This window comes from Lissotriton vulgaris, chromosome 9 (genome assembly GCF_964263255.1).
Source record: "Lissotriton vulgaris chromosome 9, aLisVul1.2, whole genome shotgun sequence".
Lineage (NCBI taxonomy): Eukaryota > Metazoa > Chordata > Amphibia > Caudata > Salamandridae > Lissotriton > Lissotriton vulgaris.
The window spans coordinates 337,637,972-337,664,662 of NC_141697.1; positions in this window are offsets into that span (position 1 = coordinate 337,637,972).

Below are 26,691 nucleotides of genomic sequence, written 5' to 3' on the forward strand. Positions count from 1 at the left end.
GTACAGCAGATACCACATAGTATTTTAAGCAAGATAAATTGTTACCATGAACTTGTTTAAAGTGGCGTGCCACTGGGTAATTGGGATCACTATGCAAGATGGCACGTAGATGTTGAAGGATTCTCTCATGTACCTGTAGCTTTGTGCTTCCGATATAATTGAGCCCGCAGGTACATGTGAGAACGTAAACTGCAAATTCTGTTTTACAGTTATAGTTTCCCATTATCTTGTGTGGTGTGGGACTGAATGGAGTACAGTATTCTGTTGTGTTCACCCCGAACTTGCACGCCCGACAAGATGAGCATTTATAGAAACCATGTTTGGGTTTCAACCAATTGGGTTTAGTTCTTATTTCAGGGCTGGTAGGATCTAACACAGCTCCCATGTTTCTAGCTCTGCTGAATGTTATAGTGGGGCTAGATGGCAGACTCATCCTCAGAACGGGGTCAGTGAGTACTATTCCCCAGTTTTTATTGATGATGGATCTGATTTTACGTTCGTTCTCACTGTAAGCTGTGATTAGTCTAGGACATTGGACCTTATCAATTGTCCCGGTATTAGCTGGAGAATCAGGTAGAACATCCGGGACAGGCTCTTCCGCTATAGGAGCTGGAAGTAAGCTGGCTCTAGATCTGGAAGATGTTTTAGTTAGAGCTGATGTCAAGATTTTATCTGAATAGCCTCTAGCTCGCATGCGACGCATGGATTCTGCAGCACAAATGTTAAATTCGGCATCCGTGCTGCATATCCGTTTTAGGCGTAGCAATTCCCCATAGGGGATGCTTGCAATCAGATGCCTAGGATGGGCACTGGAGGCATGGAGTGTGACATTGATATATATATATATATATATATATATATATATATATATATATATATGTATATATATATATATTATTTTATCCTCCCCTGCCCTGCCCCACTACCCCCATTCCATAGCAACCGCCACTGAATGTTTGTGGGTTTTCCTAAACTTTTTCTCCATTGGTGGAGATTCATTGATGACGTGTGTGTCCTCTGGAAGGGGTCTGAAGAATCTGCTCGAAAATGTATCAATGACATCAATGATAATGATTACAATCTAACGTTTACTGCGAATATCAGCACTAGTGTTGTTCAATTTTCTGGATGTTGAATTATACGCCAACAACAAGAGCATTGACATTAAACTTTACAGAAAAAGCACTGCGGGCAATTCGATTTTGAATGCCAGCAGTGCTGACCCCCATCTTATTTGCAGTATCCCCTGTGGGGAGTTTCTGCAAATCAGGAGAATTTGCAGCTCTGAGGTTGACCTCAATCTCTGTCAGACGGATGCCTTTCAGAGATTTTTGGCAAGAGGTTACAAAGCAAAAGATTTAGAACAATCTCGAGTCAGAGCTAACAACTGTAACAGGGAGCTATTCTTACAGGGCCAAACGGCTGCCACTAGAGTCACTACCGCAGCCTGTGGGGCATCACTGAGTACTACAGATTCAGTGAGATTAATAACTATTTACAGCTGTCAGGACAAACAGATAAGAAAGATTTTTTATAAACCCTGGCCAATCATTTTATCAGATTTAACATTATTTCAGATTGTACCTGGTCTCCCTACACTTACATTCAGACGGGCTCTTCGATGAGGGATACACTGGTTAGAAACAGCCCAGAGGTGGTTGCCTCTAACACCTGGTTGTCCTCAAGATCAGGTTTTTTAAATGTACATCGTGTAGAACCTGCAAATTCGGGAAAAATGTCAATGATTATACTACTGCATTTGAGGAAAGGCCTTTTAAGATCCAGGGGCATTTTACATGCCGAATCGAGTTTTCGGTATATGTATTGGAGTGCACGTGTCAACTCAAATATGTTGGCAGCACTAAAGAAAGGAGGACTCCCCGAGACAGCCCGGAAGGACGTCTGGAGTACCGACCGGATGTGCGGGGCTCCATGTACCTGAGCTGTGGCCAGGTGGGGTGGAGTGATTCTCTCCTACAACTGTGGAGAAAGATGTATTGTTAACAGCGGTAGAAGTGGGCGGGGACGGAAGGGCACGGCGTGCCCCTACTTCTCAAAATAATTTCAGCCCGTTCCCATACTTCTTTCTTTGAAAAAAGCATCCCGGGACGGAGAGAATAGTCCTACTAATAACTTTTTTTCCAGCTTCCAGGGGCTGCTCGCACTTCTCTGTTGAACTCCAGAGGCTGCAGCAGCCCCTTCCTGAGCTCGCACAGACTGTGGGCGGCCCATTGTCATTCCGATTGAGGCTGATTATCCCCTTTGGAATGACAATGCGCCCGCCCACTGCCTGCAGCATATGCCAGCGAGATCTGCATGAGGTGTCTCTGGTATCTGGGTGCAGGCCATGGCTCGTTGTGCAACAAATATACGAGATGGGTCAACAAATGTGTAATCAAAACTTTAAAACAATCCCGCTGGGGCGTGAGAGGTGCGCTGTGGGCAGTGTAATCTGCTGTTCGGAAAATACAACCCTGACGTCCCCGACGCTGAGGAGGTGAGGAAATGCATTACATTCGATCAAGCTATTTTTATAGACAGTATACTTGTAAAAACACTTGTGGCTGTCAAAGGCGTTCCCAAAGGTGATTTGCATCTTCTAATGCGTTTTATGGAATATATATTTTGCTTAGTGCTCTAAGCTGTGTTTTTATAAGTGTGTTTTGCTGCTCGGTACGTGATGTATTACAGGGGAAATCCGGCGAATATTACATTAGTCTCAACACCCAACAGACGTAATTGAACAAGGGAACATCGTGGGATGCCTATTGTTGGGGATTGTTCGAAATACAGGTCTTGATAAACAGAACGGGGTTTTCCTTTAAACTGCCAGACCCCTTTAACTGGAGGACAACGTGATCCTCCTCTGCGATCCTGTGGCCTTTAAGGTGTCAGGCTCTGCTCAGGGGAGAAGCCAGAAAATCAAAATGCCCCAAACTTCGAACTACACTTATAATGGCAAGCAGCATGTGATGAGAGTGTCCTTTGCACTCCCTAAAAGAGCGGCCTTCACTGCTCCATCCAACCAAGGGAGTAGTCAGAAAAATAGAATGCCCCCCATTTTGCAGTAAACCTCTGATGCACACCAAGCAAAATAAGTAAATGTGCCCATCCTCCACTCGAAGAAGTGACGGGGACAGGAAAAGTGACGGGACAGGAGAAGGAGAAGTGAAGTGAAGGGACAGGAGAAGGAGATATGAAGTGAAGGGACAGGAAAAGGAGGGAGATATAAAGTGAAGGGACAGGAGAAGGAGAAGTGAAGTGAAGGGACAGGAGAAGGAGAAGTGACGTGGACAGGAGAAGGAGAAGTGACGGGGGCAGGAGCAGTGAACGGGGCGGAAGTGAAGGGACAGGTGAAGTGAAGGGACAGGAGAAGTGAAGGGACAGGAGAAGTGAAGGGACAGTAAAAGTGAAGGGACAGGAGAAGGAGAAGTGACGGGACAGGAGACGGAGAAGTGACGGGACAGGAGAAGTGACAGGAGAAGTGACGGGACAGAAGAAGTGACGGGGGCAGGAGAAGTGACGGGGGCAGGAGAAGTGAAGGGACAGGTGAAGTGAAGGGGCAGGAGAAGTGACGGGGGCAGGAGAAGTGAAGGGACAGGAGTAGTGAAGGGACAGGAGAAGGAGAAGTGACGGGACAGGAGAAGGAGAAGTGAGGGACAGGAGAAGGAGAAGTGACGGGACAGGAGAAGGAGAAGTGACGGGACAGGAGAAGGAGAAGTGACGGGACAGGAGAAGTGACGGGACAGGAGAAGGAGAAGTGACGGGACAGGAGAAGTAACGGGACAGGAGAAGTGACAGGACAGAAGAAGTGACGGGACAGGAGAAGTGACGGGACAGGAGAAGTGATGGGACAGGAGACGTGACGGGACAGGAGAAGGAGAAGTGACGGGACAGGAGAAGGAGAAGTGACGGAGCAGGAGAAGTGAAGGGACAGGAGAAGTGAAGGGACAGGAGAAGTGAAGGGACAGGAGAAGGAGAAGTGAAGGGGACAGGAGAAGTGACGGGGACAGGAGAAGTGACGGGACAGGAGAAGTGAAGGGACCGGAGAAGTGACGGGGGCAGGAGAAGAGATGGGGGCAGGAGAAGAGATGGGGGCAGAAGAAATGATGGGGCAGGAGAAGTGACGGGGGCAGGAGAAGTGACGGGGGCCGGAGCGGTGACGGGGCAGGAGAAGGGAGGAGGCAGGACTGTTCCCATTGGGTGCAGAATCTAGACTGATTTGCATATAGCTGGGTCCAAACTGGAATGGCATTGTGAGCAAAGAAACAATGGATTTAGGCCCAGATCTCTGTACTGGGGTGAATGTATGATATTGTTCTGTATTCAGTTGTTCTTTTTGCTATATTATGATTGAGCAGCTAGCTGGCGACATGAATATGAAGGAGCCTTTGTGGGTTTCCGTGAGTCTAGATTCTCCTGATGAGTCCCTTTCTCTTCTGAGCCCTGCTTAACACATGTGTACAGGAGGAGCCCAGTATTCATGACCTCAATGTTTGAGACAAAAAATAATCATGGATTTCTGAACATTGAGTAAAAGCATTAAGGTAACATGTTGTTCCTGCTTATATTTCACACGCTTTACATAAACCTGTATTCCCTATGACTGTTTGCTTTTTCCTGAATTAAACCTCAAACATGTTTATCCATTGTTTTAATTAAATAACGTTATAAGCTGTAACTGGTCAGTGAAATGCTAAACGTACTAAAAATTGGTATGTTTTGCTATTTCTAGACACGCCCCTGACTCCGCCCACTGATTCAATCTTCGGTTATTCCCGCCCCCTGATTCTCCACCCACAGTTCCCCTACTTTTTTTTCCCCACTTCGACCACTGATTGTTAAAATACCCAGGTGATAGTTTTCTCATCTGTGTAGCTTTTAATGAGCAGTCGCGAATAAGGTCCTGAAGAAAGCAGCAGGATACCTGAGAGGATCCATAATTAAGTCTGCAGAAACATGTTGACCACATATAAAATATAGTGGCTATTTGTTAAAACCACTTACATCGCACGCTTTTTTACACTAGGAATAGAAAGGTGTTTATTAAAGTCTGTTTGCCTTTCTTTTACCTAATTTTATCTGTTCACATTCACAGTTCACACCCTTTCACTTCACATATGCACTGCTCCTAAGTTGTCCTTCCTAACCCTGATACAAAAGAACAAGAAAAAGGTTGTCATCTCATTCATCACTATGGGCCTTAAACCTACCTTCCCGGTGTGAAGGAAACCCAAATGATGAACAGGGCGCCCAGGTTCGACAGCTGATGGGTATTTTTTCCACAAAGGAAAGATGCTCATTTTTTTGACTTAGATCAAGCCTACCATTGCAGACACTTACTTAAGCTAATTGTTCAATAGACCCACTACTATTTTTTGTTGTTACACAATCAAATCATCCCTACAATTAATTCAACTAGTATAATTAATTCTGTTAATTGATTTTTTGAATGTAAATCTTTTTATTGCTAATGGAATGTTTTCTTATTTCTTTTATATTTATTTGTTCTAATTAATTTTATTTCACTGATTCTTCTTCTACTACTATCCATTCAATAACTAAATACTACTTTTCCCTTTTAACAGGACCTTAATGGAACTATAGCTTTTTCTGACTGCTTTGTATTTTTAATTATTTGTACAGTTGGGAGTTTTTCACTCTAACATGACCTTGCTACTATCTCCTATTCTTACCCTTAAATATTAAACTTGGGTTATTTAAAACATAATACCACTTATGATTTAAATATTTTTATTGCTGTTTTTGATGTAATTAATTGTCTTTCTTTTAATAGAAGGCACCAGTACTTCTGAGCAGGAAAAGACTATTACTATTACAAACATTTCGAAAGGCACAATACCATCATTTGGGAATACGGTTGTGATGCCTTTAATATTAGAGTGGAAAGAAACAAATTTCCCCTGGATATACAGATTACCACCAACACTTACACTTACTCTCGTATAATTCTTATCGAGCATATACCTTTGTTTAGATCAACATGAAAGTTATAACCATAACATTAAAAAGAGGCCCCAAATCAAGATGTAGCACTTACAAATTTTTTATTAAAAAAGAAAACAAGGGAAAAACAGCTTTGAAAATCAGAGAGTACAATACAATCACATCAGTCAAAATTCATGCAAAACATGAAATTCATGAACATAGTTCAATTTATATACAGTGAATTAAAATACGTCGACAAAATAACAAGAAAAATACAAAAACATATATACCAAACTACAAACGGAAACCCTATTTGCACAGTTCTATATCCTGTTTCCCAAATTGATCCAAAACAATTTATTCAAACAGAAGGTCTGGTGGGATTACTGTTCCTATCCAAGAAATTCCTGTTAGTGCATTCTTAAAAAACTGTCATCAACACATTTCGGTGGTTCTAAAATGATTAAAAAGGCCACCTTCCTCAGGACTCAACACATATATGGGACTTACTCCTCCACACAGCAGATTTTTATCTATACAAAGAAAGAAAATATATAAAAAACAAAGAGTTGATATGCGATTCTTGTCTTGTTTCAACTCATAGGTTCCTAAACCCCCCTCTTTTTTCCTTGCTACATCCTAAATTGGTATTGTTTAGTATCGCAATCAACAAACAGCAGCATGTTTCTTACAATGTGTTTTTTTACATAGGCTCAAATGTGCAGTACATCTCAATTTTGTGTCACCAAGGTCGAAACCCCACCCCAGTTGACAAAGAAAGGAATACGTGCTCTACCACTCATCCATTTACAGAGACTACAAATAAATCGGGGAAAAGAGCCCTACAGACCCATGCAATAAAATTATTGGATCTGATAATACTCCTCACTGTGAGGTAAGCCGTGTGCCTTGCAGATGTAAGGGTGCAAGTACCTTCTAATATGAGAGCCCTATAGATTAGAAGTGCTATCATTGGACCTTTTCCTCTTCTTTTCTTAATCTGTAGATAACCCTTTCGACTATTTCATATTTTATGGACATACTATGGCAGGAAAGCAGCAAAGTATTGCCAAATAGAAGGCGGTGCAACATCTAGATGACAATCTACTAGCCAAATTAGAGGTGCATTTAACACTGGGAGGTAAGGCAGTAATTTATTTTATAATAAGCCTTTAAGAAGTAAGAGCAATAGGGATAGAATTGAAACTTAACGTTCTTTGATCTCTTCTCTATCTTCCCCAGAGACATACCATTATATCTCTACGCCTAGTTACGCATATGGAAATTTTGAAATAGAGACCAGTTATCTGCTGCCTGCAGTTGAGTGACAAAATTCTTTTGCCACGGTGAGTGTCTTGCATGAGAAAGTTCAAATGATGTGAAAATGTGGAGATAAAAATGAACAGTTAAGCGATCCGGACCGGGTGTTTTGTCCTTGGGTAGACGAGTAATGGCATTGAGTATTTCCTTTTCGAAGATAGGAATGTCTAGGGATGAAAGATCTGTAATATTATCAGGGGATTTGGGAATAGATTGAAAAAAAGAGTGAATTTGTGCGGAAGAAGAACTGGATTCTGGAGTGTAAAGGGAAGAGTAATATTGGACAAAACAGTCAAGGATTTTATCATCAGTGGACAGTGGACTGACCATCTCCATGAGTATCAGTAATATCTATAATTTTGGATTTTTGCTTTTTGATTTTGATTTGAGATAATTTGCAAGTGATTTGCCTGCTTTGTTTCGCCCTCCATATATTGTGGTCTTATATTTGAGGAGATTATTTCATGCAGAGTCCCAAGAGTGTTTGTTATATTGCATTTTTGCTTTTATAAGAGAAGATAGTATATCAAAGGAGTTTGTGGTGAAGTAAAATGTATACGTTGTTTAATTTGTTTAAGACTGTGAGATGACTGTGAAAGAGCTTTTTTCCTCTTTCGAGATACAAAGTCAATCATAAATCCTCTAGCGGCAGCCTTGAAGGCATCCCAATTTAAGTGAAATTGAGAAGTAGAGTGAAGATTATTGTGGAAGAATTCCTCCTTGAAAAGCATAAAGTGCTCAGTAGACTGGTAATCTAAGAGGAGAGAATTATTAAAGCGCCAGCGCCGAGAGGTGTGAGTAGGTGAGGGGTAATCCATGTCCAAAATAACAAGGGCGTGATCTGAAATAAGAATTGAACCTATTTCTGAGTTAGTCATGAATTGAAAAGAGTGTTGAGTGAGAAAAATATAATCAATACGGGAGTGTGATGCATGTACTGGAGAAAAGAAGGAGAATTCCAGTGTGTCAGGGTGGGATATTATCCAGGAATCTGTGAGGCCTCTGGAAGAGATGGTTTTATAAAAATATTTTTGCATCTTATTGGGAACATATTTGGTTTGTGATTTCCGATCTAAAAAGGGATCCATGAGTTGGTTACAGTTGTAGTGTAGTTCCTAGTTTCCCACTAGGCCCTGCGCATTGGAATAACATAAACAGTAGTATCGACGTGGAACTGCGGATATTCCAGGCCTCCACTGACTATGCTAAACTTAATTGGGTGTGTTACCAACTAGCTCAGAGGTCACTGGAAACTTTCTTCTCTGCATAGGAAGTGATCAGCTTCCCTGGCACAGACAAGAAGGGATTCAGCTTTCCAACAACCGTGCAACATGACAACTTTGCTCCTCAGATCAAGAGTCAATCTCTAGGGTCGTGTGAAACAATAGACAGGTATTTCACTCAGTCAGGTTAGTGCAGTTTACTTTCACGATATGTAGAGAATAGAGAGACGGGCGTTTGTCAATAAAGGGTTAACATTTATTGAACAGTCTTTCTTCTCGTACAAGAGAAATGAATTGCCACAATTGCAAGACTTGTTATTATAAAAAGTACGTACAGTAAGATAAGTATTGCGAAATAATACTGTAAAAGCATTGATATGGTTTCTTAGCCATACAATGGTTTAAAAGTAATAAAACATATATACAGTCATATATACATTAGGCTAACATACTCAACTGGTGCTTCTAACTACGCCTACCCCAGTGTGCCTGACCTAAGCCTAACACGTGGAAGGGGAGTAAGTAAGTAGCTTAAGTTAAGTTGGTTTTGCCAAGGTTTGCTTCAAGAATTCTCATCTAAGGGTTTAGTCAACACCATACCTCTGAATAGAATGATGGAAGTCTGGTATTTCCTTCAGGAGGAACTCGGTATCCCAGTCACCCGGGAGGGCAGACTAGAAACGCTGGAGCTGGATTTCTCTGTTCAGCGCGTCGAGGAGGAGGAGGGGGGACAGCGTCCGCGGGCAGCTTGGCATCTGCTGGGCTCTTCGCAGAGGGACGGCTGTTCAGCTCCTAAGCTCACCACACCATCGTTCGCGCTTTAGCAGCGATAATGGTATCAGTAGCTTCACCAACAGCAGCGGGGCAGCAGACTGCAGCAGCAGTCTGCATACAGCATACAACAGCTAGCAACAGGGTAGCAGGCTGCAGCAACAGGCTCAGCAACACAGCAATTGCTTAAGGCAACGTTGGTAATATTTATACCTGACAGGTGCCTGGTTTGACACAAGTTTGCTGGACATAAGACGTCAATTAAAGATGTCACTAGGAAGTGATAGCTATCAGTTGCTCATTAGAGTTTCATTACTAATCAAAACACAGCAAGTGGGGATTTCCAGGTTTGCTGAGTTTTTATCTTGTTGAAGAACTCGGAGTGTTAATCTAGGAATATCAGATAGTGACTTCTGCTCTGTCATTGCACTAATTGGTTGCAAAGGAAGTGGCAGAGAACTATTCTGGAATGTGGCTCTGTTCGTGTGAGGCCAGAGATGACTTTCTGAATATCGCACTTGAACGGTTATGCCAATATAGGGAATAAATGGATTTATAGCCGAATAGGGGCATAAGGTCACAGTATCGATCAGGAACCTAGATAAACACGCAACACCCACTCCACGTTTTCATGTCCATCAAATTACTAAAACTAGAGTAATAAGATGCATATGTAACATTGCCCACCCCAAAATACATAAATGCATTCGAAATAGGCGTATAATGTAATACGTGAAATTTAGGTACTGTACGTTTTTGAAGCATAGAAATCATTCAAAAATTATTGCATATGAAATCAATGAACGATTATGCAAAAAGAATTACACATGAAATATCTCTGAACAGAAGAAGGGCGAGATAAATCATCACATATAAATGCATTGCAATAAATGTGCTAGAGGCTGATGTAATTTTGTTATGTCTCTAGATGTGTGTAGAAATAGAAGTTTGAAGCTTCTGTTCTCTAAGAATAGTATTTACGTTAAGCAAAGAAAATTGTTCGTGCCAAAAAAAGGTCAATATTAAAAAATGTCCAATTCAAAAGAATTAATTGTTTGAACGGGGAAATAGAGTTCCAACGCTTTTAGCAGTTTTTGTTGATCAAAACTAAAGGCCGAATTCAGAGTTCATGGGAACGCTGTGTGTCGGAAAACTTCTCCAAAGTTATTGTTTCTGTACGGGTGAGAACATCGTATCAGACAGGCTCTCAAAGAATTGGTCTACAAAATCAGGTGACAGTTCAACCAAATTCGATAGCGCTGTAACTTGGCAGGTGTGAGAATGATTGCTGTCATCATAGTCGGGAGCAGCAATGCTCACAGAAGGTCGTACCTGGGTGATGCTGCTTTTGTCACTCGCTCCACTGTTACCACCTAGTCGTAGTACAGGAGTCTCAACGAATGCCGTCATCAGGATTGGTAGCCTCTGGGGACAACACAATGCGTAAGCCGTTATTGGACTGAGCAAAGTATCGACGTCCATCGGTACTGCTGATGGAAATGAAAGACAGACGTCCAACACGCATTCATCTCCGCATAGCATACATCGAAGTACCGGTAAGATACAGTTCTGCCATATAGGTCTGAATGAAAGGAACCAGGTCATGTTTAGATCTCTCAGCCTGGCCAATCCAAGGACGTTAGTTATCCTGTCCCGATAGCGCATTGCTAGGATTGTCTCTTCCATTCCCATGGGAGCTATGTCTGAGTTTCGGCTTGCCATAACGAAGCAAGAGGGTCAAAAATAAAATCCCTGCAACGAGTCCCAAAAATAAGGGTATGCCGCCAAAAACAGAGTGAACAAAATTAGGAACGATTCCCAAAATTGCCTGAAAAGGTGTTAGCAGTCCCGTAAAATTCGTCTTAAATATGCCTGGGATGCTTGTGGCACTAGACATGTTAAGGAGTTGGCTGAGCATTTCTACGAAATGCACGGGGCAATTTGTTGATAAAAGTTCATGAACTTCGGTAGCTGTCCTTGCAACTAAAAGATCATACGTCTCTTTTGATGACGTTATAGGCACTGTTGTCTGTAAAAGCACAGACTTCATTTTGCTTGAAGTATCAATTCGTATAGAATAGAGATTCAGACGAGGCCAGATGGGAGTCACTGTGTCTGCAGGCCCACTCGGGAACAATGCCTGCATACAGCATTTGACCATGGATGTTACTCTTACTAGATAACTTTTCCCTGGCACAAGGCCACAACATCTGTGATCCGTTCTAAGAATGTAACTCCCGTTTGCAAGTTGCATAAAGAAGGGGTCTATCTGAGTTGCAGGTGTGACTAGCTGGTGGCATGAAAGGTTGTTAGAATTTCCATCACATGCTCCGTGTAAATTAATACCCTGACACAAAAGTATACCGCTTAGTGAATGTTTACAATTGTCACCACTAAGAAATACATTTTTGTCGCTGTCACTATAGCAAGAATGTGTATATGGTAATTTCCATTCAGATTTTACATATCCTTTACCCAATTGTTCATACTGGCCAGTAGGTATGTATTCAAGGCACTTTTTAAATCGGAAAGTTGTTATCGGAATAGTGATAATTCCGTGTATTATCCATTCAATGACAGGACTCTCTGACATTGTCAATGGTAATCTCTCAAATTTCTCGATGCTCAGGATTGTATAGTCTGCTCCTTTCTGTGCCAAACTGATCTGTTTATCAGTAAGGTTAAAAATGGAAAATAATGACGTTGTGTTGATTAAACGCCAAGGCACATAGCCTGAACGAAGATTTTGCAGCGTCCAGCCTAATTGTATAATAGAACGTAATTGAGATTGGCCATGTTGTAACATTAGCAAGTCTCTATCTATCACATCAAAGGCAGAGGATACAATATTGTCCAACGAATATATTCTGGAAGACAGAGTCATTAACCCATTGTCTACTACAGAAAGTGATTTCTCCAAATTAATACGATCAATTTCTCGTATTTTTTCAGCTGTTTCAATTTGTTTGACTTTCCAAGCCTCGTTGTAAGCAGCATAGATACTGGTCGCTATGAAACGCTTTTGACGCTGTTTGCGTGGTCCAAGAATGAAATCGCGCAAATCAGCACCATCTTTTAGTAAAGACAAGTGTTGCTTAATTTCAGCCAGTGTGGATGATGTTAGCCATTCAAGGCAGAGTTTCCCTACACTGTATGTTGTTATTATCCCTGGATGTTGTCTCTGGGAATATCTCGGGTCTAGTCTGGTCATTTTTAACCCCTGTGTTTTATTCAGGAATCTATCTTGACAGCTGTTTGTGTTAGTAGGCCAGATTAACCACTTTTTCCAATCAGGATGTGTTCTGTTAAAATGTAAAATTTGTGATACGTCTAACTCAATATCTGCAGTTGTATTTTCAGGTATTGGCTTTGGAATAGACGGTGTTTTAAGGTCTTTGATCTTAGCTAGGCCAAGACAGGATGTTTGGTGTATTGTGTCATTTAAAAACATCATTTGTTCTGGTATCATGCAGGTTCTGAATAGTGCTTCAAGGCCCTGTACCTGCCAATCTTTTGTACCCCAAATTGTTTTCGTTTCAATGTTATTTTTCCAATAATCAAAACCAAATGTCATCATTTTGTCATAAAATGCTTCTGAATATATCAATTTAGAATTTGTCAGCATTGTTTTCATTCCTGTTTTATCTAACAGTTTGTAATAAAACGTTTCTGCATTACTGGTGTTAAACCCTGAGAAGTATTTGAATTTCTCAAAAAATGCTTTAGAACTGCTTTTAGGTGGTGTAGCACAATGTTCCCATTGATTATACATAAAAACATTTCTAGGCTGTGCAGATTTATGCAAATAATGATCACCATAGTGTGTGTAACAGAATAACTGCTCATAACTAGATGAACCTTGTAAATAATCATGATCTGTGAATCTAGCTGACATTACTAAATCAGACATCATGTCATTAATACTGTTAAAGTCCCAATCATCAGAGAATGTACTAGGTTTTACAAAGCCACTTAAGGAAACCTTCAGTTGATGAGGATACTTCAGGATTTCGACCGGACCATAGATCTCATAGTCAGTTTTCTCCCATACTACCCCACCAGGTATTGGAATTGCTGTGACATTTACTGTTGACAGTTCTCTTTTCTTCACATGGGATGATCTGTGTGGTTTCAGGACTAGGTTGATGTTCTGACTTGCTGTGCCCATTGTAATATATTTTCCCTCAATGATTTTTCCCAAACAAAGTACCATGATGAGCCAAAGCAGGAGGAAAAACACACCTAGACCGAACCAGAACTCTAACCAAGGGGAAACAAGGTACATTTCCTTCAGTTGATGAAAGAGTTCCGTTGCTTTTTCTTTAAAAGTCTTTTTTGTTTCTGGCATCACTTTGGGGTCGTTTTGATCTTCAGAGAAGTTGTCGAAATTGATGAAATAACCAGAGGCAGTTCTGTCAATTGATGGGATTGTTCTTTCAATCGGTCTTTCGGTAGCATTTTCTGATGCCACATTAGTGTAGACTGGTGTTGTTTCTTGACGAACTGTTTCAATCTGTGTCTCAAGAGGCACGAGTTCCATGGCATTATTGCATAGTCCTTCATTGTGCACTGCAGGCTGATCGAATGTGATTAGTCTTTCAGTTTGAACCTCTTGGATTGTTGCAAGTTTGGGTATTCTGTTGTTTCTTGGGAGTCCACTGGGCCTACTGTTGATTATAGGTCACATGCTTGTGGTTTTACCAGGTCGATGGACACGACTCTGTTCTCCTTTTTACCAGCAAGGGGCGGTAGTACAACTGATCTTGTTCCGGTGACTGCCAAGACAGGTACTGCTTTTCTGTAAGAAGGCCCAAATTCCTTCTTAACCGCGATTTTTTCTCTGACTAGATCCCCAATCTTTGGAATCCAGACAGGCCTTGCTGGGGCTGTTGCTTGTGGTGCCTCGTCAGTGGTAGATGGCTGTTGCTTTAACTTTATGTTGCTTAAGGATTTTCTTGTTTCATTCAGTTCCTGTAAAACAGCCAAACGATCTTTGATGTCAAAGTCTGTTGTTTTTTCTTGTACCACTGACATCTGACTATCGAGGTCCTGAATGTTCATTCTAATTCCGAACAATAGTTCGTATGGGCTGAAACCTTTTAGAGAATTTCTTGGCAAGTTATTAAGACTAGTCTGGACACTTATTAAATGTTTGACCCACCCAGCGCCTGAACCTAATACCTTCGCTGTTATAGATCGCTTTATGTCCCGGTTTTTTCTTTCTACCACACTATTCCCTTCGGGGTGCGACGGACAAGAATACCGCAACCCAATTCCCATGCTGGCCATGGCCTCCTTATAGGCTCGAGAGCTGAAAGCAGGACCCTGGTCAGAATGGAACGTGGTAATTGCGTATATGCCGATATGGACTCGCAGATCTCTCTTATAACAGTTCTAGGCGTCAGCCGAGCGCTGGGGCCACATCCATATGAACCTCGTACAGGAATCCACTGCTAACATGATATATCTATAGTTGCCGTCCCTTTGTAGGGGACCACAGTGGTCCAGGTAAACACATGCAAATGGTTTATCCGAGATAAGAAGGGGTGTCTGCGCTGGTCGTTTTACTGTTGATACTTTTATCCTTTGGCATATATCGCATTCTAATACATACTTTTTAGTTTGTATTCCCAAGCGAGGCCACCAATATCTCTGTTTTAATAGTGATATTGTTGCGGAAACGCCAGCGTGTGCAGAAGCAAGCCCTTCGTGTGCCGCTTTGATTAGTCCTAACCTGTGTTCCCTGTTTGGAATTACTCTATCCCCCACTCCAGGGATTCGAGCAAAAGGAACATTATTCGTATCTGTTAAGTACAAGTACTTTTCAGGAAAGCCTTTTGGGAGTGTTTTCTTATCACTTTTTACTGACGCACTGACAGCTTGTAGAATATCGCTGTCTATTTTTGTTTGTGACCGAGTTATCGCAGCTACGGAAGCCGTTTGCACAGCTGCCTTCGCGGCTTCATCAGCCAATGAATTCCCTGCAACGTGAACGCCATCACGTTGATGACTCAGAGTGTGTATCACGTGAGTCTTTTGTAGTTCTTTTTGCAAAAGAACTACCTGTTCCCAAAGCATTTTATGCTTTATTGTGCCACCTTTTGCATCTTTGAAACCATTTTCCACCCAATTCTGCAAGTATTCATTATAAGATTGTACGCAATAAAAAGAATCGCACACTATTAGTGTGGGGAATTCGCGATCGGTATTTTCTAGCGCCATCTTAAATGCTACTAATTCAGCTCGTTGAGCCGAGCAATCTCCTAGAGATTGTGTTTTAGTGACCAATGGTCTAAATTTTCCTTTGTGCCAGCGACCTTTTACAATCGCGCACGCAGCACTGTAAGCTTGCTTACCCTCAACTGCGGGTTGTGCTGATCCGTCAGTATATATAATACTTCCGTATTCTTCGAGAGGCAGGATTTCAATTGGCAGAGGACATTCATATTCATATTGTAAAAATTCCTGTGTTTTTAAGTTAGGATCAAATTCGTAAACTACGTCTGTTGCAGCAAGAGAATTAACCCACTGGATCCATCTCGGATGCAAAGCCTTAGCATTAGGAATGCTTGCTTTAGTTACCGCTTCTAAAGCCGGTATAGGTGTTATGATTATTATTCGTTTACCTTGTGCTAGGGGCCTTTCTTTTGCTACAGCAGTCTGAACCGCAGTTAGAATTTTCTCTGTTGAACTGAATTTTATTTCAGCCTTTGTGTACAAATGTGATTTGTATGCTATTGGTACGTTTTCCCCCTCATTAGAGGTCAGGTATGTGAATCCGCATCTTCCTGGGATGACTCGGATTACAAGATCACGTGTGTTGTCACGTGTATCTAATTTTGTTTTTGCTAACATGTCTGTTTGCAGTGATCTCAAAATTTCTGTGTGTTTTTGAGTCCAATTGATTTGTTTAAAATCAGGTTTAATTAGTTTGTAGAGAGGTTTAACCCTCTCTGCGTAATTTAGTATGTAAGTTCTTCCGAAATTCAGAAAACCTAGTATTGATTGTAAATTCTTCAGCGTTTTTGGAGCTTGGAGTACAGCGCACTGCTCTAAGAAGTTGTCCGCTAGGCTTTTCCCTTCACTTGATAATTCGTACCCTAAAAATAGTACTGTCAGATGGGCAATTCGGGAATTTTTAAAGTTGAATTTGTAACCCTCTGCTGCGAACCCAAGTATAATGGTGTTCACTCTTTTCAAGTGAGTATCCAAGTCGTCGTCTGTGAGATAGATATCATCTACATAAGATAATGCCTCATCATCATATATTTGTAGTAACTCTGTTACTCTAGCTGAGAATAGTCCTGGGCTGTTCTTGAACCCCTGTGGGAGTCAACAGAATTTTTTCTGCGACCCAAATGCAGAGAAAGCGGTCAAATATCTGCTTTCCGGTGCAATGTTTTGACAAAAGAAACCATTAGATATGTCTAATGTTGTTTTATATTTTTTCCTAACTATGTTATTCATTAGGGCTGCACTATGCGAGTTTTGTACTGCAAAAGTTTTACAACATGCATTAAGATGTCTGTAGTCCAAAACTAGACGATATGAATTGTCTGGCTTGGAGACAGGAAACAAAGGATTGTTCATTTGAGAGGTGCATGTTTCAATCACCCCCTGGTATTCAAGTTGATCTAAAATCTCCCTGACTTGTTTTTTAGCTTCTTGCTTAATGGGATACTGTAGTTGGGCAGTTGGTTCACTTTTTAACTGGATTTTGTGAGGAGTTGAGTCCTCATCCCATCCTACATGATTTTTATACAATGCAGGTGCCTGGGCCACTGCCCATTTCCTTGCATATGTATATTTTTTGTGAATCGGAATGTGATTCGAGAAGGCAGGCATAATCACTTCTTCGCCACGAGGGCACTCCCTGACAAACTCTGGGGGCCAATCTTTTTCATTTAACAGAATATCATAGCCTTTTGAGAGCTTATCCCAAAATAGACCTCTTATTTTCCTAGTCTTATCACCCTCTATGCGCAATGTTATTTCGTATATTTTATGGGGCTCGCTAAGTCTGGTGTCGGCAGTTTCAACCTGAATGTATTCATTCGTGTCCACTGTCTCCAGATGACTCATCAAGATCTTGCGCGCTATACTGATTTCTGCTGCACTGTCCAACATTGTCAATGCCCACTCCCCGTTTTTCAACTGTGTCCTCAGTATTCTCGGCATGGTTGATTACTCTAATACTGGCTACCTTCTTTTTCTGAAATTGAGATTTTTTACTCTGAGCAGGTTCCTTGTCTTTGGACTTGGTGTGCTCTCCTGGGTCTGACCGTCCTCTTCTTTCCGAATTCTGTGGAAAAGATCGAGAGGGACGTGTATCAATACTTTGATATCTATCAGGTTTTTTCAGATTATCCCTATTTCTAAGGTTATATCTTTTCTCAGAGGGCTCCCTCTGGGGAGACTGGCGTTCTCGAGTCGGAGTTCTTTCCCTCCGTCGAGGAGACCTTCCTCTGGACTGGAAAACGTTTTCCTTGGGAGTGGATTGTTTATTTCCATCCCAGCTCTTTTTAGGAGTGTTTGAATTATTTTTAATAAATAATTTTTCAGGATTTTCGAGCAGTTGGGGCTTTACTGGTTTTCCACCCAAGCTGTCTTTACCTAATTCTTCATAGCATTTTTCTATGATTTTTGCAAGCTCAACAGGATCTTTTATATCTGTTTCCTTCAACTTCTGGCGGATCGCCACAGATGCTGCTTCTCCTTTTATGTTGGCTAATAATATAGCCGAGACCTGCTTGAAGTCTTTCAGTAATTTCATACCTAGATTTAAAGCGGGCTCTGGACCGTATTCATTTTGAATCTGTTTTAGCACTTCTGGTATTACCGCCATAGACGGAACACCGTGTGTTTTTGTGTAAATGGAAGCAAAGACTGTACCCCAAGTGTCGCAGTCCTCCACATGTGGTCCGATTCCCATAGGAAGGCAGATTGTCAAGATTCTGTGTTTCTCTATAGGGGTAGTATCAGGAAATACTGCCTCTATTTGAGTGATTTTCTGTGCTAACCAGAAAGGAATTTGTTCCCGTTTTACGGGTGTTTTACCAAGACATGACTGTATGTTCTGTGGTGTAATTTTATTAGTGTTCCCCTGATGAGGGGTCAGCTGTGGTAGATTAACAGCTGGCTGGACTGTTGCAGTCCGCATTACATATTGGACTAATTGCCTATGTATTTTTATTAGTGTTTTTAGCTGTACTAACAGCTCTTCCTTTGACATTTTTACAATGTCAGGATGTGGTGTGCAGCTGGCTAGAACCGGCCACGTTGCTCCTGGTCTACCTGGTGGACCGAGCCTGGTAATGTGATCATTATGTTTTAGGGCGCCATTAAACCAGAGCAGGTGCTCTTGAAATTTAAGTGGAATTTCAATCTCCTCGAAAGGAGCGTACTCTTCCGGAGTTTCCTCTATTTTGTAATAGTGAAACTCTTTTGTTGTAGCGTTTGCCGCTGGAAAGTTTATCCATGAATAGAATACCTCTGTCTGCCGATATTCGTGAGCCTCTATCACGAAAATTACTGTACCACCTTGAGGTGTCAGTCCGTTCTCTATAAGTTTTAACGTTATAGATTTTCTTAAGTGGACCGGGATGATAATAGCACCCGGGTCTGTGTGTTCGGGACCCTGCTGAGTCGCATCTGCTGCGGCCCCAGTGGTTCCGTTTTCTCCTGGCATTGTTAAAATGCAAGGTTTGCAGAGTTGGTCTCCAAGGAGACAAAGATTAGGTGCACAATATTTTGGAACACTGTATCCTTCAACGTTGAATAAACCAGAGCTTTACATAGGAATCTCTTCCTACTTTCACCCACTCCAGACGTCTATTGGAGTATTTACGGGAGAAAGGGGTCTGTGTGAAATATGCACGACTGAGTTACTCTAACGTCTTGCGTTAGTTTATCGCCTTACCAAACGTTAGGCGCCATGTAGTGTAGTTCCTAGTTTCCCACTAGGCCCTGCGCATTGGAATAACATAAACAGTAGTATCGACGTGGAACTGCGGATATTCCAGGCCTCCACTGACTATGCCAAACTTAATTGGGTGTGTTACCAACTAGCTCAGAGGTCACTGGAAAGTTTCTTCTCTGCATAGGAAGTGATCAGCTTCCCTGGCACAGACAAGAAGGGATTCAGCTTTCCAACAACCGTGCAACATGACAACTTTGCTCCTCAGATCAAGAGTCAATCTCTAGGGTCGTGTGAAACAATAGACAGGTATTTCACTCAGTCAGGTTAGTGCAGTTTACTTTCACGATATGTAGAGAATAGAGAGACGGGCGTTTGTCAATAAAGGGTTAACATTTATTGAACAGTCTTTCTTCTCGTACAAGAGAAATGAATTGCCACAATTGCAAGACTTGTTATTATAAAAAGTACGTACAGTAAGATAAGTATTGCGAAATAATACTGTAAAAGCATTGATATGGTTTCTTAGCCATACAATGGTTTAAAAGTAATAAAACATATATACAGTCATATATACATTAGGCTAACATACTCAACTGGTGCTTCTAACTACGCCTACCCCAGTGTGCCTGACCTAAGCCTAACACGTGGAAGGGGAGTAAGTAAGTAGCTTAAGTTAAGTTGGTTTTGCCAAGGTTTGCTTCAAGAATTCTCATCTAAGGGTTTAGTCAACACCATACCTCTGAATAGAATGATGGAAGTCTGGTATTTCCTTCAGGAGGAACTCGGTATCCCAGTCACCCGCGAGGGCAGACTAGAAACGCTGGAGCTGGATTTCTCTGTTCAGCGCGTCGAGGAGGAGGAGGGGGGACAGCGTCCGCGGGAAGCTTGGCATCTGCTGGGCTCTTCGCAGAGGGACGGCTGTTCAGCTCCTAAGCTCACCACACCATCGTTCGCGCTTTAGCAGCGATAATAGTATCAGTAGCTTCACCAACAGCAGCGGGGCAGCAGACTGCAGCAGCAGTCTGCATACAGCATACAACAGCTAGCAACAGGGTAGCAGGCTGCAGAAACAGGCTCAGCAACACAGCAATTGCTTAAGGCAACGTTGGTAATATTTATACCTGACAGGTGCCTGGTTTGACGCAAGTTTGCTGGACATAAGACGTCAATTAAAGATGTCACTAGGAAGTTATGGCTATCAGTTGCTCATTAGAGTTCCATTACTAATCAAAACACAGCAAGCGGGGATTTCCAGGTTTGCTGAGTTTATATCTTGTTGAAGAACTCGGAGTGTTAATCTAGGAATATCAGATAATGACTTCTGCTCTGTCATTGCACTAATTGGTTGCAAAGGAAGTGGCAGAGAACTATTCTGGAATGTGGCTCTGTTCGTGTGAGGCCAGAGATGACCTTCTGAATATCGCACTTGAACGGTTATGCCAATATAGGGAATAAATGGATTTATAGCCGAATAGGGGCATAAGGTCACAGTATCGATCAGGAACCTAGATAAACACGCAACACAGTCACCGCCCACAATTAAATCATCAGTCGCATGTGAGGAAAGAAGTGTGGAAAAGTCATTCCAAAAGGTTAAATCAATGCCATTAGGGCCATAGACATTACAAAAGGAAAATTGTGTGTTATTAACAGTGATATCTAAAAACAACCATCTACAGTTATTATCATATAACTAATTTTGTAACTGTACAGTCAACGACTTATGAAACAAAATAATAACACAATTTTTGTTTTTCACTGCTGGAGAGCAAAAGGCTTCTCCTACCCATTGTTTACGCAGTGAAGACAGATCTTGTAAATTAAGGTGCGTTCCTTGCAGCAATGCAACTTGACATTTCAATCTCGCTAAATGAGATAAAACACGTTTTTAACAGGATTGCGAATACCTTAACCATTCCAAGAGATAACACGAAGACCATTCATCCCTGAAAGTTAAATAAGAGTAGGCGGAGGAGTGGGAGTGAGGAGAAGTCAAAAAAGAGTAGGAGAAAAGAAAATAAGGGTAGAAAGAGGTTGGAAAGATGGAGATAGCAAAAAAGAGAAAAAAGAGAAGAAATTGAACAATACTACAGGAATAGAAACTGGATCATATTGAGAGAACAGTAGAGAACCATAGGTTGAGATGAAATAGAGGAAGATGTAGAATGGGGTAGATAAGAAGAAAGTTGCCAAAGACAGGAGGGAAAAAGAGGTAAGAAAGAAGGGAGCAGTGAAAAGACGAGAAGGAAAGAGGGAGAAAATGGAGAAAAAAGAAAAGAGAAGAAAGGAGAAGAAGAAGGGGAGCAAAGTCCCCCAAAAAAGAAATCAAAAAGAGGATGACAGAAAGCCAAACGGCTTTAGCCATAAAGGCAGTTCACCAAAAAACATTACTGTGGGAGGAGGGCGGCGAAGAACAAGACAATCGCATGAAAAGAAGACACTGAAAATAAGACAGGTCACCATACATTAACAAAAAACAATTTGAAAAGGGAATCCGAAGACCAAAGGTAACCAAATGAGACTAAAGGAAGGGAACTTACCAAACGTTCGGGGGAAACAGCAGCGGAATGGATCGTACATTTCAGACATAAGGGCAACACGGATGGAACATTTTCTACAATGAAACTGCAAAGGGGAGACCTGAGAAACATGGGAGAGGATAAACAAAGAAGCTGTTATAGCTTACAAACTACATATTAAAATAAAACTAAACAAGACAAAACAGAGAATCATTAACAGAACAATTAGGGTCAGTTCCATAAGTTCTCCCTTGTGAGTATGAATGAACTTCCGAAGGTGAGCAGAATCTTCAAAACTAAAAGTTCTGTCTTTATAGGTAACTTTGAAGAATCAAGGATGGATTAGGCCGTAGCGTGCATTCATGGATCCCAACGCAGGTCTGAGGTCTAGGAATTCCTTCCGCCGATTAGCAGTTGATTTGGAGACAACTTGGGTAAAGAAAACATTATGGCCAGACCAAAGCATCTGCTTATGTTGCTTAGCTGCATTGGGAATCGTCATACGGTCTGTATATAGGAGAAAATAGGCAATTGTAGAGGATGTATTCTTTGGCCCCAGGCGATGAGCTCTTTGTATGTTGAAATCTGTGGATTTTGGGAGGCCAACGATCTGAAGGACTTAGGTTTTCAAAAATTGAATCATGTCTGACCCTTCAGAACCTTCCGGAATACCATATATGCGAAGGTTGTTGCACCTGTTGCGATTTTCTGAATCCACTGGTCTTTTTAAGTTGACTGACTTCTTTAGTAAGGCTATCGACTCTAGCAACAACATCCTGAACATCACTAACCTTTTGTTCTGCATCAGTAAGTCTTGTATCAAGGCTAGACCATTTGTCGTCCAACTTCGGCAGTGTCAGTGTCAGTCAGAAAAGGACGAATGAGGCGCAATTCCTCCATGATATCTTCCAGCGAGAGAGGAAGCAGCAATTTCTACGGGGAAGGTGGATCCTTCGTAATACGTTTACTAGAAGACGCAGTTGGCTCTTTACGACCTCCATAAGAAGACCCTTGAGGTTAATTTGAATGTGAGGAATCCATATTAAAAAATATTTCCACTGGAAAGTTCCAGCCAAGAGCAGAATTGAAGGCGAAAGAAGAAACAATCTTGATATTAACAATGCTAAATATCAATTTGAAGTAGACCAGCAGTCTGTTAACAAGAGAATAGCAAGTGGTTAGCACAGTGCAGCAATAAAAGGCGTTGAAATGTGGGACACTGAAGAAGCATACTAAAAGTACAGCAAAATATCAGTAAAAAAAATAGCTGCAGTGAGAGGGTCAAATAACAAACTTCTAGACCATACGTCCTGTGCAAAACTGGGAATGCTGTGTGAGGAGACGTGCACTCACGCCTCTCTCCTCTTTTTTTATGTAATTGCTGTTGCCATTGCTTGTAAACAAAATTCTGAGGTAAATTGAGGAGCAAAAACAGAGGTAAATTAAAAAAAACACTGCTTCAACATTGCAGGGGCCAAAGAAGCAAGCCTGCTCAGTAGCAAGGAGAAATTGCGGTCAGTAGGGCACAAAAACCGACATTACAGCGATTTAAAAAAACGCTGCGTAGGGGAGTAATCAAAATGGCTTCCGCAGTCAGGTGAAAACAGGTTTAGCGAGTAAAATGTCAAAAAGACCGCATTTCGGCCAGAAACTTGCCAAAATGTGCCCGTCCATCTCCGATGATATAATCTGTCGTCTCCTTGCAGCAGCAATGCCAGAAAGAGTTCCCTTCTTCTTCGAGCGTGGCTCGACCGAGCGTAGCTCCTTAGGTGGCGGCCATCTTGCACCGCTGCATGCTCTTTTTGAGTAAGCACCTTTTTAATAGAGCACTTTTTGTGCCTATGTTTTAGTTGTGTACCACAGTGAATATAACTCGTTAGCCTAGCAGTAGCTGCCTAAGTAGCTGTAATTGTGAAAAGAATTATTGGATGTGTGTCTGCAAGTACAAACAATGCATCTGTCAAAGGTGCAAGGGACACCACTCCTTAGAGATGTTATCGTGATGCACAATATCCAGGCTTTCTTGGCCACGGTTTGTTTGACAACATAATCTCGAACGGCCCACGCCCAGTGATTTAAAAGTGAATGCAAATTCCGAAAGTCCGTGTCGCTCAAAATGTTAATAAACAGGCACCTAATACCCCCTTAATGTGCCCATTAGCAACAGAAAAGGGTATGACGGCGAGTTGGCTATTGGTGCTGAGTCAGCAGACAGAGCTTTTCTTTGAGATCCTGTTTCCTGGAGACACCCATCCCTTGCCTATCTGTGGCCTGACACTCCCTGCTGTAAAGATTCGCTCTCCCAGTGCCATATGGGCACTGAGTAGTGGGGGCATATGTTTAGCGCAGGCAGACACACCATACTGGGCCAGGAGCCAGGATTTATTCTATTCAAATGTACCAAGCAGGTATGATGTAACAGACAAATGTGAGACTTTGAACGCCCGTAGACTGGTCAAAGGCTTGCAGAAGCGCCTCTTAGCAACTGCAGAAATCACTGCTGGAATCTAGGGGGCAGCGGTTTGAGAGGACATACGTGATATATTAAATAGTGTGGCATGAAGTAACAAACAGAAAAAATTCTGCTGCATTTGAGGCAGTGTCTGGTCATTTCAGACCACAGCTGTGACACTGAAATATTATGTGATCAAAACGTTTATAAAGTAAGGGGAAGTAGGAAATGCTGAATCTTCGATCTCATACGAGGTTTATGCCTAAAAGTATGCATTTCTGTTCACTACAGAATTTGTAGTCTTGTATGTCAGTAAATAAATTAAGAAATTAAGCTTATATTGCACTTTCTCCCTTCATTTGCCTGTCTGTATTCCTTCTCTCACAGTCTTAAGGTGCCTTTTTAAAAATAAAAAAATAGGAAAGACATAATTTTAGAAACATGTTAAGACGTCTGCCAACATCCTCACATTTCAAGTGTGTACATCTTTGTGAGGTATTGGTAGAAAATTGCCACTATTAATAAAAATTGTATGTTATTTGAGTAGTGCATAATGCCGTATTTTTACAATTGCTGAAAATAACATCCGTTTGTTGGTATTTATAATGTTATCATTATTCAGTTTAACTCACCCCCACTTTTACGCCCACTAATTTAAAAAGTCACCAGCCGTCACTGCAAGCCACCTTAGTTTGGACCCAGCGATATGCAAATCAGTGTTGACCCTGCTCCTCATGGGAAGAGTCCAACCCGAACTGCCAGGCCAGGTCCTCCCTTAACCAGAACACAAGCAGCCGAGGACTGTTTTTGCCCTAGTTAGGGTTCTTCCAGGAAGTCTGGTTTCAGTAGCACAGTGAGCCAGGGACCCAGGTCTGGGCATTTCCGGTACACCTAGGGCTTCAAATGCAAAAACAACAAAGTGATGAATGAAATGATTGAATTAATCCCAGCCAATGACAATCGCTCGGGCCGCATCCCTATCCATCCTTTTTCACTCACAATGCCATATCAGTTTGGAACAGCTGTATCCAAATCAGTCTTGCCCGTGCTCTTTAAGGAAACGGTACAGGCAGAATTACTAGGCCAAGTTCTCCCTGAACTGGAACACAAGCAACCTAGGACTGGTTTCACATATAGCTTTGTTCCGGTGGCACAGTGAGCAAGAGGGCCACTTTTGGGCATACCCAGCGAACTTAGGGTGTCAAGACAAAAGGCGGAAACCAGGGGTCAGCTCTCTTCAAAACGTTCCATGATTGAGGTTGCTTATTCACCAAACAGGTAGGATCCATTAAAAGGTATGTCCATTAGGGATGCCTAGATGTCCCCAGAGAAGCTCATGGGCCTCATCTACATGTGGCGCAAAAGCACCACACTTGTCCCAATAACCCGTCCTACCTTGATTGAGGACGAGGCAAATTCAGTTTGTAGTCAGTATCTACTATAGGTTGTGGCATTAGTGCTGGCTCACTGTCCAAGGGACTGGCGTTGCTTTTTGTGTCTAAATCGAAGTTGGTACTTGTTAAGAATGGGGTTACTGATTGACTGGGGTGTGAGCCCTAGTCAAGCAGCAACCACAATCCTAGTCAGAGAAAGGCACAAGCAAACCCCAAATTAACCTGTGCTCCCCTTCTGGTAGCTTGACAAAGAGTAGTCTGGCTAAACTTGAAGGCAAGGTGTAAAGCATTTGTGCAAATACTTCAAACAGTGAAACAGAGAAAGCACCACAAAAATAGATCCCACATCACGTTTAGAAAAATAGAACAAATTTTAATAAATAAAACAAGACCAAAACAAGAAAAAAACGAATCAGTAAAACCGGATATTGAATTTTTAGGGTAAAATAGCACCAAAAAGCACAAAGGGCCAACAAGGGACATCTGGTCACCCCGGGAAAAAGTCACAAGTTCAGGCCAACCGTGATGGAGCATCGGCCGGCTACAGGGACCCAATTAGGCCTGCTGAAAAAGTACCTTAAATCTTGGTTGCGGAGCGTTGCATGGCTCAGGGGTGAAGAAGCGCCATGCAGCCAAAGTGATGCGTCGGTTTCAAGATGTGGCAAAGCTGTAGTGTGAGGGCCTGTTGCTTCAAAGCCGTGGATCTCGGTGATAGGTCTTGCAATGCAAAGTCTGGGTGTCAAGGATGCGGCACGCAGCTGGCGATGCATCGGTTCCAAAGTGCTGCAAGGCTGCTATGCTGCAGGCGACGTTGAGCTGCCGTCGATAAGATGACCTGGGCCAAAAATGCATAATGCTTTCGGTGATGTGTTAGTTCTGAAGTCTGCGAGGGCAATGCAGGCCTTTTGCACCTGGTCCAATCCACGCAGCAGCGGCGATGTGTCAGTTCTGCAAGAGGATGCACCACTCGGCCAAGGAGATGTGTTGGTTCGGCTAGAGGAGGCGCCGCCCTGCAGAGAAGAGGCACCTGTTTGGCTAGGGGATGCACCAGGCAGCAGAAAAGATTCATTGTTTCAGCTGGTAAGTATTTAGACCCACTTCCAAGGGTCAAGGACTGGGGTTAAACAACTTGCCAGGGTAGACT